The sequence below is a fragment of the Pseudophryne corroboree genome, chromosome 11, assembly GCF_028390025.1.
Source record: "Pseudophryne corroboree isolate aPseCor3 chromosome 11, aPseCor3.hap2, whole genome shotgun sequence".
NCBI lineage: Eukaryota > Metazoa > Chordata > Amphibia > Anura > Myobatrachidae > Pseudophryne > Pseudophryne corroboree.
The window spans coordinates 320282912-320299746 of record NC_086454.1 but is presented as its reverse complement, the minus strand read 5'-3'; the positions used below and the strand labels follow the sequence as shown (position 1 = coordinate 320299746).

General features: G+C 47.4%; 1 long non-coding RNA gene across 2 annotated transcripts in view; it reads left to right on the top strand.

Annotated features, from left to right (window-relative positions):
* Window positions 1-5573, top strand: part of LOC134970225 (uncharacterized) — a 45042-nt gene extending 39469 nt beyond the window's left edge. For both annotated transcript variants that reach the window (XR_010189728.1, XR_010189727.1), the window contains exon 3: window positions 5258-5573. This is a non-coding gene — a long non-coding RNA (uncharacterized LOC134970225). The remainder of the gene's footprint in view (window positions 1-5257) is intronic.
* The last annotated feature ends 11262 nt before the right edge of the window (window positions 5574-16835 follow it).

The following is a 16835-nucleotide window of genomic DNA, read 5'->3' as shown; positions in this document are numbered from 1 at the left end:
GTAGCACAATTCAACTGGCACATTCTGTGGCAGGCCTGCCACAGCCTAAATCTGTCAATGCCCACTCCACAAGGAAGGTGGGCTCATCTTGGGCGGCTGCCCGAGGGGTCTCGGCATTACAACTCTGCCGAGCAGCTACGTGGTCAGGGGAGAACACGTTTGTAAAATTCTACAAATTTGATACCCTGGCTAAGGAGGACCTGGAGTTCTCTCATTCGGTGCTGCAGAGTCATCCGCACTCTCCCGCCCGTTTGGGAGCTTTGGTATAATCCCCATGGTCCTGACGGAGTCCCCAGCATCCACTAGGACGTCAGAGAAAATAAGAATTTACTCACCGGTAATTCTATTTCTCGTAGTCCGTAGTGGATGCTGGGCGCCCATCCCAAGTGCGGATTGTCTGCAATACTTGTACATAGTTATTGTTACAAAAAAATCGGGTTGTTTATTGTTGTGAGCCATCTTTTCAGAGGCTCCTACGTTATCATACTGTTAACTGGGTTCAGATCACAAGTTGTACGGTGTGATTGGTGTGGCTGGTATGAGTCTTACCCGGGATTCAAAATCCTTCCTTATTGTGTACGCTCGTCCGGGCACAGTATCCTAACTGAGGCTTGGAGGAGGGTCATAGGGGGAGGAGCCAGTACACACCACCTAGTGGTCAAACTTTAAAATTTTGTGCCCTGTCTCCTGCGGAGCCGCTATTCCCCATGGTCCTGACGGAGTCCCCAGCATCCACTACGGACTACGAGAAATAGAATTACCGGTGAGTAAATTCTTATTTTTTCTTTTTTTTATACATATGTGGACATATACCTCTATCTATGTATCTAGTGTATGTATGTGTGGCAGCGGTATGGCATACCCTCACTGACTCGAAAGTTGTTTTTTTAATGAATAGTAGTGTGCAGAGCCATTGACACTGTACAGGCCTGCTGCACTGTTTACAAGCAAGGAAGCTACTCTTCTTATGTGTCCACTCGGGGTGCACCCGGTTCTCGCACCCACCGCCACTGGAACCTGCAGGGTGCCCACGTGGGGTGCACTGTACACCGTTCCCATAGCCGCCGCTGGAGCCCACCAGATGCCCATGTGTGGTGCACCCGATTCCCGAACCCACCACCGATGGAGCCTGTGGGGCACCCACGTGCGATGCACCCAGTTAATATAGCCGCCACCACTGCTGCCAGTGTGGGGCGTGCCTGGTTCACGCACCTGCTGCCGCTAGAGCCTACTGGGCACCCACGTGGGGTTCGGCAGGTTCCCGAAAATGCAGCCTCTGGAGCACGCAGTCCTCTACCTGCCTCTTGAAAATGGCCTTATTTTAAAGGCATCAGCATAGTGGCCTGCTGTAAGTATTTTGGGGCTAAACCCACCTTCAGATACATCGGACTATAAAAATGTGTTTTTTTTTTTTGTATGTTCATCACATTCCAGTGTACCTACTTAGGGCATATTCCTCCACTTCTTTATTAGTCCCTTAATGTTTACTGTGGAGCATAAAATGGTGTCGGGGGCATAACTGTATGTGGCATAATGTGTAATGGGCATTACAGTGTCTGGCATAACGTGTAATAGGCATTGTAATGTATGGCATAATGTGGAATGGGCATTATGATGTGTGGCATAATGTGTAATAGGTGTTATGGTGTGTGGCTTAATGTGGAATGGGCATTATGATGTGTGGCATAATGTGTAATAGGTGTTATGGTGTGTGGCTTAATGTGGAATGGGCATTATGATGTGTGGCATAACGTGTGTAATAGGTGTTATGGTGTGTGGAATAATGTGTAATAGGCATTATGATGTGTGGCATAACGTATAATAGGTGTTACAGTGTTTGGCATAATGGGTAATAGGCATTACGATGTGTGGCATAATGTGGAATGGGCATTAAGGTGTGTGGCACAATGTGTAATGGGCATTATGGTGTGTGGCAGAATGTGTAATGGGCATTATGGTGTGTGGCAGAATGTGTAATGGGCATTGTGTGTGGCATAAAGCGTAATGGGCATTGCGGTGTGTGGCATAAAGTAGAAGGGGTATTACTATAAGGAGCAAAAATGACAAATAATGTAAAGGGGATGAATCAGTTTTTTTTCCCTGTGTTTTTGTTTTTCCTGTGTTTCTACGAATCCCCTGTGTAACGTTACGGCTCCACTAGAGAAAGAATAAGCGGCACTCCTGACGTTTTTTCAAGTGATATATGTTATTCAATTGAAATCCATAAATAAAGTCGATCGAATAATATATCACTTAAAAAAACGTCAGAAGTGCCGCCTATGCTTTCTCCGGTGAAGCCGTAGCATTACACAGGGGGTTCATTATATATATTCGATAGTACAGATGGTGTAATGGTTAGCATTACTGCCTCACAGCACTGAGGTCATGGGTTCAATTTCCACCATGGTCTAACTGTGTGGAGTTTGTATATTCTCCCTGTGCGTGTGTGGGTTTACTCCGGGTACTCAGGTTTCCTCCCACAATCCAAAAATATACTGGTAGGTTAATGTATATTATGTATGTGTGTATAGAATTATATATATAATGTATATATGCATACAAATATAAATATTTGTAATTTGCTCATATTAGATTGCGTTTGCTAGTATTGTTGCGTAGGTATGTTCTCCCATTGGAGCCATGAGATAAAGGGATGTTCAAAATTATTCCTGTAATTTAGCTAGTCCTTCAAATCTTTGGATCAGTGCTATGATATTGGGGGTCATTCCGAGTTGATCGCTAGCTGCCGTTGTTCGCAGCGCAGCGATCAGGCTAAAAATCTGCATTTCTGCGCATGAACTGCAATGCGCACGTGCGACATACGGGTACAAAGGCCTTTGTGGTTTTGCACAGGTTCTAGCTACGTTTTCATTCTCACTGGTGGCCGCAAGAAGATTGACATGAAGTGGGCGTTTCTGGGTGGCAACTGACCGTTTCAGGGAGTGCTTAGAAAAACACAGGCGTGCCAAGGAAAACGCAGGCGTGGCTGGGTGAATGCTGGGCGGGTGTGTGACGTCAAAAGCCTTCCCTCCAACGTTAGAAACAACGCACATGAAGAGTAAGTCCAGGGCTGGTCTTGTTTTGCACAAAAAGTTTTTGCAGGCGCTCTGCTGCACAGGCGTTCGCACTTCTGCTAAGCGAAAATACACTCCCCGGTGGGCGGCGACAATGCGTTTGCACGGCTTCTAAAAACTGCTAGCGAGCGATAAACTCGGAATGACCACCTTGGTCCTTATTAGTCCGTGTGCACTGATGTTACTTGGTAACTGGTAGCTGCATTAGAAGTTGTTTGCGTTCCATGGGAGTAGCTACCGTAGCTGTAGATATCCAGTTTTCTGTTCCAGCATGAGACGCACAGTTCTGGTGCATCAGTACCACATGATGTTCATGTGATACCCTGAGGTTACAGGCAGAGCGGTAGAACTTTGCCTAACCAATTACATGACTTAAGTGTTCTGTTTTCTGTTGTGCTTGGACCTTATGTTAATATTGTTGCTTCAGTACAGGACAGTGGTTTTCAAAGTATGGGGAAGATGTACTAAGCATTGAAAAGAGTGGGGAAGTGAGCCAGTGGAGAAGTTGGCCATGGTAACCAATCAGTTGCTCTGTATATATTTATACAGTAGTATGCAAATTATAAATGTTACTTCAATGCTGATTGGTTACCATGGGCAACTTGTCCAGTGGCTCACTTCTCCACTATGTTCACTGCTTAGTACATCTGTCCTTGTGTGCCGTGGCACCCTGGGGTGACTCTTGCAGGGGTACCTTGGATTGGTGGGGTTGTAAGCAAAACCAGTGCTGGTGGCTGTCAATCATAAAATATTTGGAAAGACAGAAGTTAATCTTGTCCCTCACCTCATAATTGAACCTTAGGATGACATATAAACAAAATTTACTTAATATAATATTTCTTTCTAAATTTCTCAACAAGAAACTGTTGGCCTAGGGTCGACGTGAAAAAAATTTCTGATGCTATAGGGCGCCTTGATTTAAAAAAGTTTGGGAACCACTGGTAGAGGAACTGATATTACTTCAGGGGAGGCCAGGCATTCCAAGGTGGAACACATGTAGTTTGGAGCCTTTTTTACACATGGGGGCAGATGTATTATCCTGGAGAAGGCATAAGGAAGTGATAAACCAGTGATATGTGCAAGGTGGTAAAGGCACCAGCCAATCAGCTCCAATATGTAAATAACAGTTAGGATCTGATTGGCTGGTGCCATTATCACCTTGCACATATCACTGGTTTATCACTTCCTTATGCCTTCTCCATGTTAATACATCTGCCCCATGGTTCTGATGGTATAAGTAGAAAGGCCTGTGAGACAGTGCTGTAATCTCTGCCTGATCTGCTGCACTTGTGCTTTGATGCTGCCCCAAATGTTCAGAGGAATCAAAATGCTGACTCTGACTTTTTGCTATGAGTTTTGGTCAATAAACATTTGATATTTGATAAAGTCCAGTGAGTGCCCTCTCCTCCATCTAATGGAATAAAAGCTGGTACAGCGCATGTGTTGACGCTGTTGGAAATAATTGGGCATTTAAGTGCTGAGAGCTTTCTATTTTTCACATGCATACATACACTCATACGGGTGGTCTTCTGTATGCCGAATGTCGGGATCCCGGCGCACAGTATACCAGCGCCGGAATCCCGACACCCGGCATACCGACAACTATTCTCCCTCGTGGGGGTCCACGACCCCCCTGGAGGGAGAATAAAATAGTGTGGCGCGCTTAGCGCGCCACCGAGCCCGCAGCGTGGCGAGCGCAGCGAGCCTGCAAGGGGCTCCTTTGCGCTCGCCATACTACACCCACTCATACACACATTATATATATATATATATATATATATATATATATATATATATATATATATAGCACTCATCACACCCCCATATCAGTAGCCACACACCCACCATGCTGGTCGCACCCCCTGCAGTGGCACATAATAGGCCCTTCAGAAATTTCAGCTCCAGGCCCATTAGGACCTTAATCTGGCACTGGCTGCGGGCGATCTTTTGCCATTTACAGCTATCTGGCTCCTCCCCCCTCATTTGTATACTAGAGCCACAGACGTGCTCACATATGAGAATTCCTGATCTAGACGCTGAGGAGTATATAGTCGGTGGTCAGGAAATGTTAAACATAAGAAGTAGGCAGTGTGTTCCTTACAGTGACCTCAGCCTTTGAAAGCTGACCTCCGTAGTTTATTCTTAGGTCGCAGTCCTAACTCTTACCGGTCTTATGTTTCCAGGACTGCAGATTGGTAACCGCAGTGAAGAGACCCCCAGCAAATTATCCAATAGTGGCCGGAGTGTCCCCGACATAATCGTCACACCCCCCACCCCGACTGGCACGATGAAATCTAGAACTGCGCTCCAACAGAGTCGGACGGGATCTCCTGAAAACAACTGCTGCTGATGCTGCTGGCCTGGATCATCTGCGTATGACTGAATTGTCGGCTCTAAGATGGACAAACTGCAAATGAAAACACTAAGATTTTTTTTTTTTGTATAGATCTTTCTCCACACTAAAATAGAAAATAAATAGTAGATTATGTACATATCAAAGGATGCAATGTTATTATGTGGCTTCTGAGGCTCTACTGCAGGGGTGAGGAACCTTTTTTCTACCAAGGGCCATTTGGATATTTATAAAATCCTTCGGGGGCCATACAAAAATGATCAACTTAAAAATTAGCCTGCCCCCTCGTAATTACCGTATATACTCGACCCGAATATAAGCCGAGGCACCTAATTTTACCACAAAAACCTGGGAAAACTTATTGACTCGAGTATAAGCCTAGGGTGGGAAATGCAGCTCTAGCCGTACACAGCCCTCATACTGCCAGATATGCCCCCACAGTGCCAGATATGCCCCCACAGTGCCAGATATGCCCTCATAGTACCAGATATGCCCCCACAGTGCCAGATATGGCCTCATACTGCCAGATATGCATGACCCCTCAGTGCCACATATGTCCCCCCCACAAGTGCCAAATATGCTCCCCCAGTGCCTGGTATAACTTACCGTCCGCCGCTCCCACGCTGTCTTGTGAAGGAGGGCACAGCGCGCGCCTCTCCTGTGTCCCTCCGGCGGCGGGTCTGTTACATGAAGTGTCGGTTCGTGAGCCAATCAGAGCTCACGAACGGGTACTTCATTTAATAGACCCGCCGGAGACGCAGGAGGGACACAGGAGAGGCACGCGCTGTGCCCTCCGTGTCCCTCCACACTGACTCAAGTATAAGCCAAGGGGGCTTTTTCAGCACAAAAAAAAGTGCTGAAAAGGTTGGCTTATACTCGAATATATACGGTATGCACCTTAGTGGTACTGGGTTTGCATGCCACAAAATTGGTGTAGCCGCTGCTGCGTGTCAGGGGAGGGGAGGAGAGCGTAGCGTGCGCCTCTCCTGCCCCTTAGTGCTCCGTCCGGCGGTGGCGTGTCTCAGCTGTTAGGGGGTCAGGGCAGGGAGGAGAGCGCAGCTATGTTGGGCGGCAGCGTGTAGGACCTCAAACCAGCCGTCTGTTCGTGAGCCAGTCAGAGCTCGCAGACCGGCAGCGGCTGCTCCTGATTGGCTGCCGGTCCATGAGCTCTGAATGGCTCACGAACCGGCGGCTGGTTTGAGATCGTACCTGCCGCTGCCGCCGGACATAGCAGCGCTCTCCTCCCTGCCCTGACAGCTGAGACACGCCGCCGCTGGACTGAGGGACGGCGTGTCTCGCTGACATACAGCAGCGGGTGGGCCGGAACAAACGACTTTGCGGGCCTTTTACGGCCCGCGAGCCGGAGGTTCCCCACCCCTGCTCTACTGCATCACAGGTAAGTGAATGGTTGTTTTTAGTCACTCACAATAAGACTTCTGCCAATTATAGAAACAGTGACCTCACTGAGAGTGCAGCCTATCCTTATACTAGAATTCAGTGACATCACTCAAAATGCAGCCTAGGAACCAATGACATCACATAATGCAACCTATCCACTCACTACCAGTTTTCAGCTATAGTATACCTGGTAAATCACCATTTTCACAAACGCCTGTTGCCTGCGCTCTTCATTGGTTGCCGTGATGTGCTGCGGTAATACATCCATGGCCGGCTCTACCATTAGGCAGCTTTAGGCAGCTGCCTAGGGGTGCCAGCCACTGGAGGGCGCCACTGAATTCATCTAGCAAAAAACTGAAGCATGAATGCGGGTTAGTAATGAACCTACAGATGGATGGATGGAACACAATAAGGAGCATACAAATATATGTATGTCTGTGCGTATATATGTATGTATACACATACAGTTAAAGGCGACGGACAGGATGTTGCATTCAGAATCCCAACAGCCGGCATCCTGAATGTTAGTGTGACGGGGAAGGTTAGGGTTAGGCTGGGGGGAGGGATAATTTTGATATTATGGTGGTCGGGATGCTGCTGTAGGTATTCTGACTGGTGGCATCCCATACCCAACTACAATTAAATATGCCCACCAGACCCCATATACAGTATTATAGAGTATATAAAGAATAGACGGCGCTGAAGAACTTTTAAAGTGAAAGTATATTGTGAACAGTCACAAAAACTTTAAAAGTCTTTGAGTGTTGTCCCTTTTCTCTGTATAGGTATGATGATGCAATTCACCCCAGCCCACTTAGTGGCCACCTGCATTTCCCCTCCGAGAGCTGTTGGTGGTATTGGTGGGGGTCTACAGGGTAGGGGGCGCTAGGCTGAAGATTTGCCTAGGGTGCAGCGAGACCTTGCTCCGGCCCTGAATACATCCACCATGACCCCCTAACGTGAGAGCTGCAGTTCCAGAAAACACTATGACAGACTTCAAATGTATTGTCCTGTGATGTTCTGGAAATATTCATTTGGATGTGACAGATCCTGACTGCCCCACTTCTGTTCCCAAGTAGAGATCACCCTGCTTTCTGATATTCATCTCCCCCACTTGTAGGTTATCAGGGCCCCCTGATCAGTTGCATCTTCAAAATTGTGCCCTGTAGCCTGATGTGAGGCTGGGCATATGAGACCCACAAATGAGAGAGCAGCGGAAACACACTGCATAGGACAGTCTGTAATCAGAGTAACATGCATTTATTTGTTGCAGCCACGTGAACCAAAACTACCAAACACGGGGGGGTAATTCTGAGTTGATCGCAGCAGGAATTTTGTTAGCAGTTGGGCAAAACCATGTGCACTGCAGGGGAGGCAGATATAACATGTGCAGAGAGAGTTAGATTTGGGTGGGGTGTGTTCAATCTGCAATCTAAATTGCAGTGTAAAAATAAAGCAGCCAGCATTTACCCTGCACAGAAACAAAATAACCCACCCAAATCTAACTCTCTCTGCACATGTTACATCGGCCTCCCCTGCAGTGCACATGGTTTTGCCCAACTGCTAACAAAAATCCTGCTGCGATCAACTCAGAATTACCCCCATTATCACTGCAATTGTTTTGTTTCAGTCCCACATTACTAGAGCGGATTGCAGGGTCTTGTTGTGCAATCAGGGGTTGCCTGGGGTGCAGCTGTCTTTCTCCCATTAACTGCCTCAGCTGTATAGTACAATGATTTGCTATGGGAGCCCAGCTGGCACCTAGTCATCCCACTAATACCTTTGTATAAATGCACCTGTTGGATTTGCAGACCACGATGGTCGGTTGTCATTTGCTCTGATCCATTACCAGATTTCCATTCCAACCAGCCAGATCTGCCAGATAATTGTATAGTGTATGCCCAGCTTTACAGTCTAGTTTTATGGATAACTGAGCTTGGGCACAGGTGACTTAATTGGTACCTCAATAAATTTAATTTAACCATCTATGCTCAGCCATGGATATCCTTAAAGCCTGGACTGTTATGCTGGGCATACACTATACAATTATCTGTCAGATAATCTGGCTGGTCGGAATGAAAATCTGATAATGGATGAGAGCAAATGACAGTCAACCTTTTGCTCCCAAACACTGGGAAATGGACAAAAGTTGTTGTTCAGACAAATTGGTTAAATCACGGATTTAACCAATTTGTATGAACATCAGTTTTTGTGCATTTTCCAGTGTTTGGGAGCAAATGGTCGACTGTAATTTTCTCTCATCCATTACCAGATTTTAATTTCAGCCAGCCAGATCTGGCAGATTGTCTGCCAGATAATTGTATAGTGTATGCCCAGCATTAGGGTTCCTTGAGGACTGAGTTTTGGAACCTCTAATAGGCCCTACACACTGGCCGACAATCCTCAAAGATATAAACGATCTCTTTCATTATTGAACGAGATAATGTTCATATCTTTCAGTGTGGAGTCACCAGCGATGAACGATGCGCTGCCCCGCGCTCGTTCATCGCTGGTGCCCCGTCGGCTGTGCATGCAGGCCAATATGGATGATCTCGTCCATATTTGCCTGCACTTCAATGGAGCCGGGTGACAAGGGAGTGAAGAAACTTCACTCCCCCCCCCCCCCCCCCGCCGCCGGGTCAGCCGTACCCGCCGTTGGGCGGCTCGGCGGCGGATATTTAAATGTGTAGGGCTCTTTACTCTAACCTTTCAATGTTGACTTTCTGAACATGTCAATATGTTGCCTGATTAAATTGTGGTGTCGACATTGTTACTGACCAATGTAATTACTGCATCCCATAGAGAATGTGAATTTGGAGAGGTGGTCCTGTTTCCATGCATCCACACAGATTTTTTCCTTCCAGTAGAACCGACATTCCCAATCTTAGTCCTCAAGGCACACTTAGGGGTATATTCAATTGAAGTCGGATCCATTCCAACATTAATTTGTCGGAATGGATCCAACCAGGGCTATTCAATGCCATATCAATTCGACTTAAAAAAAAAAGTCGACTTGAGATGCGGGAGCTGAGACAGGGGAGACCAGTGGGGAGACGGGGGAGAGCAGCTGCTACAGCAGCGTAGCCGGAGGATGTGTCACAGCCGCTGCTCACGGCAGCGTCCACCCGGCTCCTCCTTGTCCCCCCCCCCCCCCATCTCCTCCTCTCCCCCGTCTCTGCTCCCACATCTCAATTTGCACGGCTGCTAAAAACTGCTAGCAAGCGATCAAGTCGGATTGAGATGGTCGAAAAGGGGGCCAAAACCTTTTGGTTTTGGCCCTGTTTTCGACAGAAGCACGTGGTTTGGCAGCTATTCTGCTGATCCACGTGCTTTTCGACAAGTCGAATTCCTCGACTTGTCGAATAATTTGGGGTTAGATTAAATAGGTCGGAACCTCTTCCGAACTAAAAAAGTCAAAAACTGCTGTCTTTTCGACAGACAGCAGCTTTTGACTTCAATTTAATATACCCCTTATAGTCTTGGCTTTAGTGACACCCATGCCTGGGCCCAGGTGACTTATTTAGCACATCAGTTATTTTGATGTAACCATCTGTGCTGAAGCCTGGATATCCCTAAGACCTGCACTGTTAGTGTGCCTTGAGGAGTGAGGTTTGGAATGCCTGCAGTAGAAGGACTGAGTTATCTGCTGCTCAGTTGCGCTGAAACCCAACCTTATCCCTAATTTTAAAAGCCCTTAAACCAGTGTTATAAAAACTGCCAACCTGCAGGTCTATACAAATATTTATTTTACAGCATGTCTCAAAGAATGTGAAGTTGGTGTTCACCTTGCAGAGGGGTAGGTGCCTTTGTGCATTTAAAGCAGTGCGACCCTGCATAATGCGCAGTTTGGAAATTAACTGTAGGGGTTGAAGTACTATCTGTAATCTTGGCTGTATGAAAGTTGTAGCAGTAAAAGCATCATACTGTAGAAAGTATCTAAACCCTGGACACATTTGGAGAGAAGAGCCAAGCAGGGTTTTCTTGTGCGCTATATAACGATAAGTATATATGTAGTGTCACAACTAGGACTCGCCTAACTCTGCGTGACATGCAAGCGTGCAATGGTTAATAAAAACCCAACCACGTGGCCAGTCTATAATGATTAATTATAATGATTAAAATATCCTCTTTAACATCCCACACTGATCCTTATGTTCCCGATTCTGACGCCATTAAGATTGGTTTTCCCAAAACTAAAGTGTGGCTGGGCATTCTTCTGTTTGCCCACACTTATCTCAGCTTTCTGTATACAAAATCTGTTGTTTTCCTAACCATGGTGGTCATTCCGAGTTGATCGCTCGCTAGCAGTTTTTAGCAGCCGTGCAAACACTATGCCGCCGCCCACTGGGAGTGTATTTTAGCTTAGCAGAAGTGCGAACGAAGGGATCGCAGCGTGGCTACAAAAAATTGTGTGCCGTTTCAGAGTAGCTTCAGACCTACTCAGTGCTTGCGATCACTTCAGACCATTCAGTTCCTGATTTGACATCACAAACACGCCCTGCGTTCGCCCTGCCACGCCTGCGTTTTTTTCTGGCACGCCTGTGTTTTTCTGAACACTCCCTGAAAACTGTCAGTTGACACCCAGAAACGCCCTCTTCCTGTCAATCACTCTGCGGCTGCCTGTGCGACTTAAAAGCATCATTAGACCCTGTGTAAAACGACATCATTCGTTGTAATAGTACGCCGTGCGTGCACATTGCGCCGCATACGCATGCGCAGAAGTGCAATTTTTTTTGCCTCATCGCTGCACAGTGAATGAATGCAGCTAGCGAACAACTCGGAATGACCCCCATATATGCTTTAAAATGAAGCATTACAAAGATCACCAAGCGTTGTCTAGTGCAAGAATACTTTTAGAAACACATTACAATTTTACAGTTGTAGCAGTGCTTGTGATAAAAGAAAAAAATGGATGTATGTTTTTTATATATATATATATATATATATATAATAATAAAATAAACTGGTATATAAATATCGGAATATTAACTTAAATATGAGACTGGTGCATGAGTATATCCTGGACAGCTTTAACCACTTGCCTGGCATGGTCACATCAGATGCGACCATACCTGCAAGTTCTTTATCTGACCTGGTCGCACAGGATGCCACCAGTCAGATGAACAGTGGGGGTAATTCAGATCTGATTGCTGGGCTGTGTTTTTTGCTGCCCTGCGAACAGATAGTCGCCGCCTACAGGGGGAGGGGAAAAGCCTGTGCAAGTGTGCGTTTGCTTCTTTTGCAGAGCTGCACAAAATCAGTTTGTGCAGTCTCTGCACAACCCAGAACTTACTCAGCCGCTGCGATGTAATCCTGCTGATCGGGGCTGGAGCTGACATCAGACACCCTCCCTGAAAACGCCTGCGTTTTTCCAGACAAACCTGGAAAACGGTCAGTTGCCACCCACAAACGACCTCTTCCTGTCAATCTCCTTGCGAACGCCCGTGCGTTCAGATTTTTTGCACCATCCAGTCGCTAGGCGCCGATGCCTGTTGCTGTTGTGCAGTGCGCTGGCGCATGCTAAAACGCACAGCAGCAATCAGATCTGAATTACCCCCAGTGTTAGCAGCGGCATGGATGGGAACAAAATCCCTTCACTGCTGCTGGCAGAGGGACCCCCACCCACCGCGGCTGCAGACAATAGCAGCCTCTGGTAAGTGTAAATCATCGCCCTCAAGCCCCCCTCCCCCTCCCCCGTGCACCTGCCAGCTGTCCAGGCTCTAAAAACTAAAGTCATGATGTTACCGATGTTCCGATGGTCGTGATGTTCCCGATCAATGTTCTGATGTTTGGGGAAATTTTTTTTACATTTTTATATATATATATATATATATATATATATATATATATATATATATATAATTTATCATGCGTCCTAGAGGATGCTGGGGTCCACTTATTGACCATGGGGTATAGACGGTTCCGAACTGGCTCCTCCCTCTATGCCCCTCCTCCAGACTTCAGTTTTAGAAATGTGCCCAGGCAGACTGGATGCACTCTGAGGAGCTCTACTGAGTTTCTCTGAAAAAGACTTATGTTAGGTTTTTTATTTTCAGGGAGAACTGCTGGCAACAGACTCCCTGCTTCGTGGGACTGAGGGGACAGAAGTAGGAACCAACTTCCTAAAGAGTTTCATGGCTCTGCTTCTGGCTGACAGGACACCATTAGCTCCTGAAGGGAACTGAACGCTAGCTGTGCCTAGATGCTCACTCCCACAGCACGCCGTCACCCCCCTCGCAGAGCCAGAAGTCAGAAGACAGGTGAGTAGAAGAGATCTTCTATCAAGCAGTGACGGCTGAGGTACAGCGCGGCTGGCGGGAGCGCAGCGCGCCATTGCTGCCCACACACACAGGCACTGCAGGGTGCAGGGCGCGCGGGGGGGGGGGGGGGAGGAGCGCCCTGGGCAGCATAAACACCTAAAAAAAATGGTTAAAAGGGGGCATAAGATGCCGATGGCACAGCCCTACCCCCACCAGTATAAATATTAACAAACATTACTGAGTGAAAAACGCGCCATTGTGGGGGCGGAGCTTCTTCCTCAGGCAGCCAGCACACTGCTCAGCGCCATTTTCTCTCTCTCCTCAGGCTGCAGAGACAACGCTGGTCCTCTCAACCACTTCTGACTACAAGTACAGGATGCAATTAAGGGTGGGCACAAAGCGTTTTGTGGTGCATTACAAGTGTGAATTCTGTGTAAAAGCGCTATTTGTAGGCATTCTGTGTTCACAGACATTATATACTGGCGCTGGGCTTGTGGACTGGCTGCTCCTATACTGTGTCCCTCTGACAGATTTTACTGTGGGTCTGTCCCCTTATAAGTCCCAGTGTGTCTGTGAGTGTGTGTAGTACACGTGTGTAAGACATGTCTGAGGCAGGGAGTTCCTCCCCGGAGGAAGGCATTTTAGGGACACAGAGTTGTAATGTGGTGGCGCTGCCAGCACACCAAGAGCCTGCATGGGTGAAATAAATACGTGACAGTATGCATCTTATTAACAGGAGGTTAGATAAGTCTGAATCTCATGCTGAATGCTGGAGAAAATCTGTAGAAGATGTGATTTTTCATGGCTCAGTTCTTCCATCTGCAGGCGGCCCCTCTGGGTCACATAAGAGACCATTTGCGAATACTGATACCGACACAGACTCTGATTCTTGTGTCGATGATAGTGACTCTAGAGAAATAGATAATAAATTGGCAAAAAATATACAATATATGATTGTGGCTATAAGGGACGTGTTGGAAGTTATAGAAGCCTTGCCTGTACCTCAGGAGAAGGCTTATTTATGTAAGGAAAAGAAATCCAAGGTCACGTTCCCTCCTTCCCACGAGCTAAATGCTCTCTTTGCAGGGATGTGGGTGAATCCTGAGAAAAAATTTCATATTCCTAAGCGGATTCAGGTAGCTTACCCTTTCCCAGCAGAGGACAGGAAAAAATGGGAATCACCCCCTGTGTTAGACAGTGCACTATCCAGGTTGACAAAGAAGGTTATTCTCCCTGCACCTGGCACGGCTTCACTAAAAGAGCCGGCTGACCGTAAGATGGAAACTACATTGAAATCTATTTATGTTGCCAATGGTACACTGCTCAGACCCACTATTGCCTGCGCGTGGGTCAGTTGCGCTATTGAAAAATGGTCAGACAGCGTGTCATCAGAAATTGACACGGTTGATAAAGATGAGATACTCCTTAAGTTAGGTTATATTAAAGACTCTGCCGCCTGCATGCTAGAAGCGATGAAAGATATTGGACTCTTGAGTTCACAAGCCGCTACCATGGCGGTATCAGCTAGGCGGGCATTGTGGATTCGGCAGTGGAACGCGGATGTGGATTCCAAAAGAAACATGGAGGCTCTCCCATATAAAGGTGAGACCTTATTTGGCGATGGTCTGGATGTTTAGTCTCGGCGGCTACCTCAGGTAAGTCAACGTTTTTGCCCTCTGCCCCTGCACAGGCAATAAAAACCTATCACACACACATGCAGTCCTTTCGACCCAATAAATATAAAAGAGCGAGAGGTTCCCCCTTCTTTGCAGGAAGGGGAAGAGGAAGGGTAAAGAAGCCCACAGTGGCTCCAGGTTCCCAGGAGCAGAAGTCTACCCCTACTTCTGCCAAGTCTTCAGCATGACGCTGGAACTCCCTTGCGGGAGGACGCTCGGATGGGGGCATGTCTCAAACTGTTCAGCCAAGGTTGGATTCTGTCTGGCCTGAATCCCTGGGTATTGCAAATAGTATCCCAGGGATACAAACTGGAGTTTCAAGATGGTTCCCCATGCCGATTTTTCAAATCAACCTTGCCAGCTTCTCTTCCAGAAAGAGAAGCAGTAACAGCAGCAATCCAAAAATTATGTCAGGACCAGGTCGTAGTCCTGGTGCCTTTGCCGCAACAAGGGGAGTGGTTTTATTCAAGCCTCTTTGTAGTTCCGAAGCCGGATGGCTCGGTCAGACCGAACCTGAACCTAAAAAATTTGAATCTCTACTTGAAACGGTTCAAGATTAAGATGGAATCACTCCGGGCAGTGATTTCCAGTCTGGAGGAGGGGGATTACATGGTGTCGGTAGACATCAAGGATGCTTACCTGCATGTTCCCATTTATCCTCCTCACCAGGCCTATCTGAGATTTGCGGTTCAGGATTGCCATTACCAGTTCCAGATGTTACCTTTCGGTCTCTCCACTGTGCCGAGGGTATTCACCAAGGTGATGGCGGAGATGATGGTCCTCCTTCGTCAAAAAGGAGTCAATATAATTCCTTATCTGGACGATCTCCTGATAAAGGCGAGATCCAGGGAGCAGTTGTTACAAAACATCACGCTCTCCCTGTCGATACTCCAACAACACGGTTGGATCATAAATTATCCAAAGTCACAATTGGAACCGACAACAAGATTGTCTTTTCTCGGGATGATTCTGGACACGGAAGTTCAGAGAGTATTTCTTCCGGTGGAAAAGGCTCTGGAAATCCAAAAAATGGTAAACCAATTATTGAAACCATCCAGTGTGTCGATCCATCAGTGCATTCGGTTGTTGGGGAAGATGGTGGCGGCCTATGAGGCCATACAGTTTGGCAGGTTCCATGCCAGAGTATTCCAGTGGGACCTGTTGGACAAGTGGTCGGGATCCCACCTTCACATGCACCGAAAAATAGTCCTGTTGTCAAAAGCCAGGATTTCACTCCTGTGGTGGCTACACAGTCCGCACCTACTAGAGGGACGCAGATTCGGGATTCAGGACTGGGTCCTGGTAACCACGGATGCAAGTCTCCGAGGCAGGGGAGCTGTCACTCAGGGGGAAAGCTTCCAAGGAAAATGGTCAAGTCAGGACGCCTGCCTGCACATAAACGTGCTGGAATTAAGAGCCATTTACAATGGCCTTGAACAAGCGGTACATCTTCTTCAAGATCATCCCGTGCAGATCCAGTCGGACAATGTAACGGCAGTCGCGTACATAAACAGGCAGGGCGGAACGAAAAGCAGAGCAGCAATGGCAGAGGTGACAAAGATCCTCCTCTGGGCAGAAAGGCATGCAAAAGCTCTGTCAGCGGGAGAGGACAACTGGGAAGCAGACTTCCTCAGCAGACACGATCTCCATCCAGGAGAGTGGGGCCTCCACCAAGAAGTTTTCGCAGAGGTGACAAGTCTTTGGGGAGTTCCTCAAGTAGACATGATGGCATCTCATCTCAACAGGAAGCTTCAGAAATATTGTTCCAGGTCGAGAGACCCTCAAGCAATAGCAGTGGATGCGCTAGTGAACCAGTGGGTATTCCGTTCAGTGTACGTCTTCCCTCCACTTCCGCTGATCCCAAAAGTTCTCAGGATCCTAAGAAGAACAAGGGTTCGAGCAATCTTCATTGCCCCAGACTGGCCAAGGAGGGCCTGGTACCCAGATCTTCAGGAGTTGCTCATAGAAGATCCTCGTCCTTTTCCTCTTCGCGAGGACCTGCTGCAGCAGGGGCCGTGCGTGTATCAGGACTTACCGCGGCTACGTTTGACGGCATGGTTGTTGAGCGCTGGAT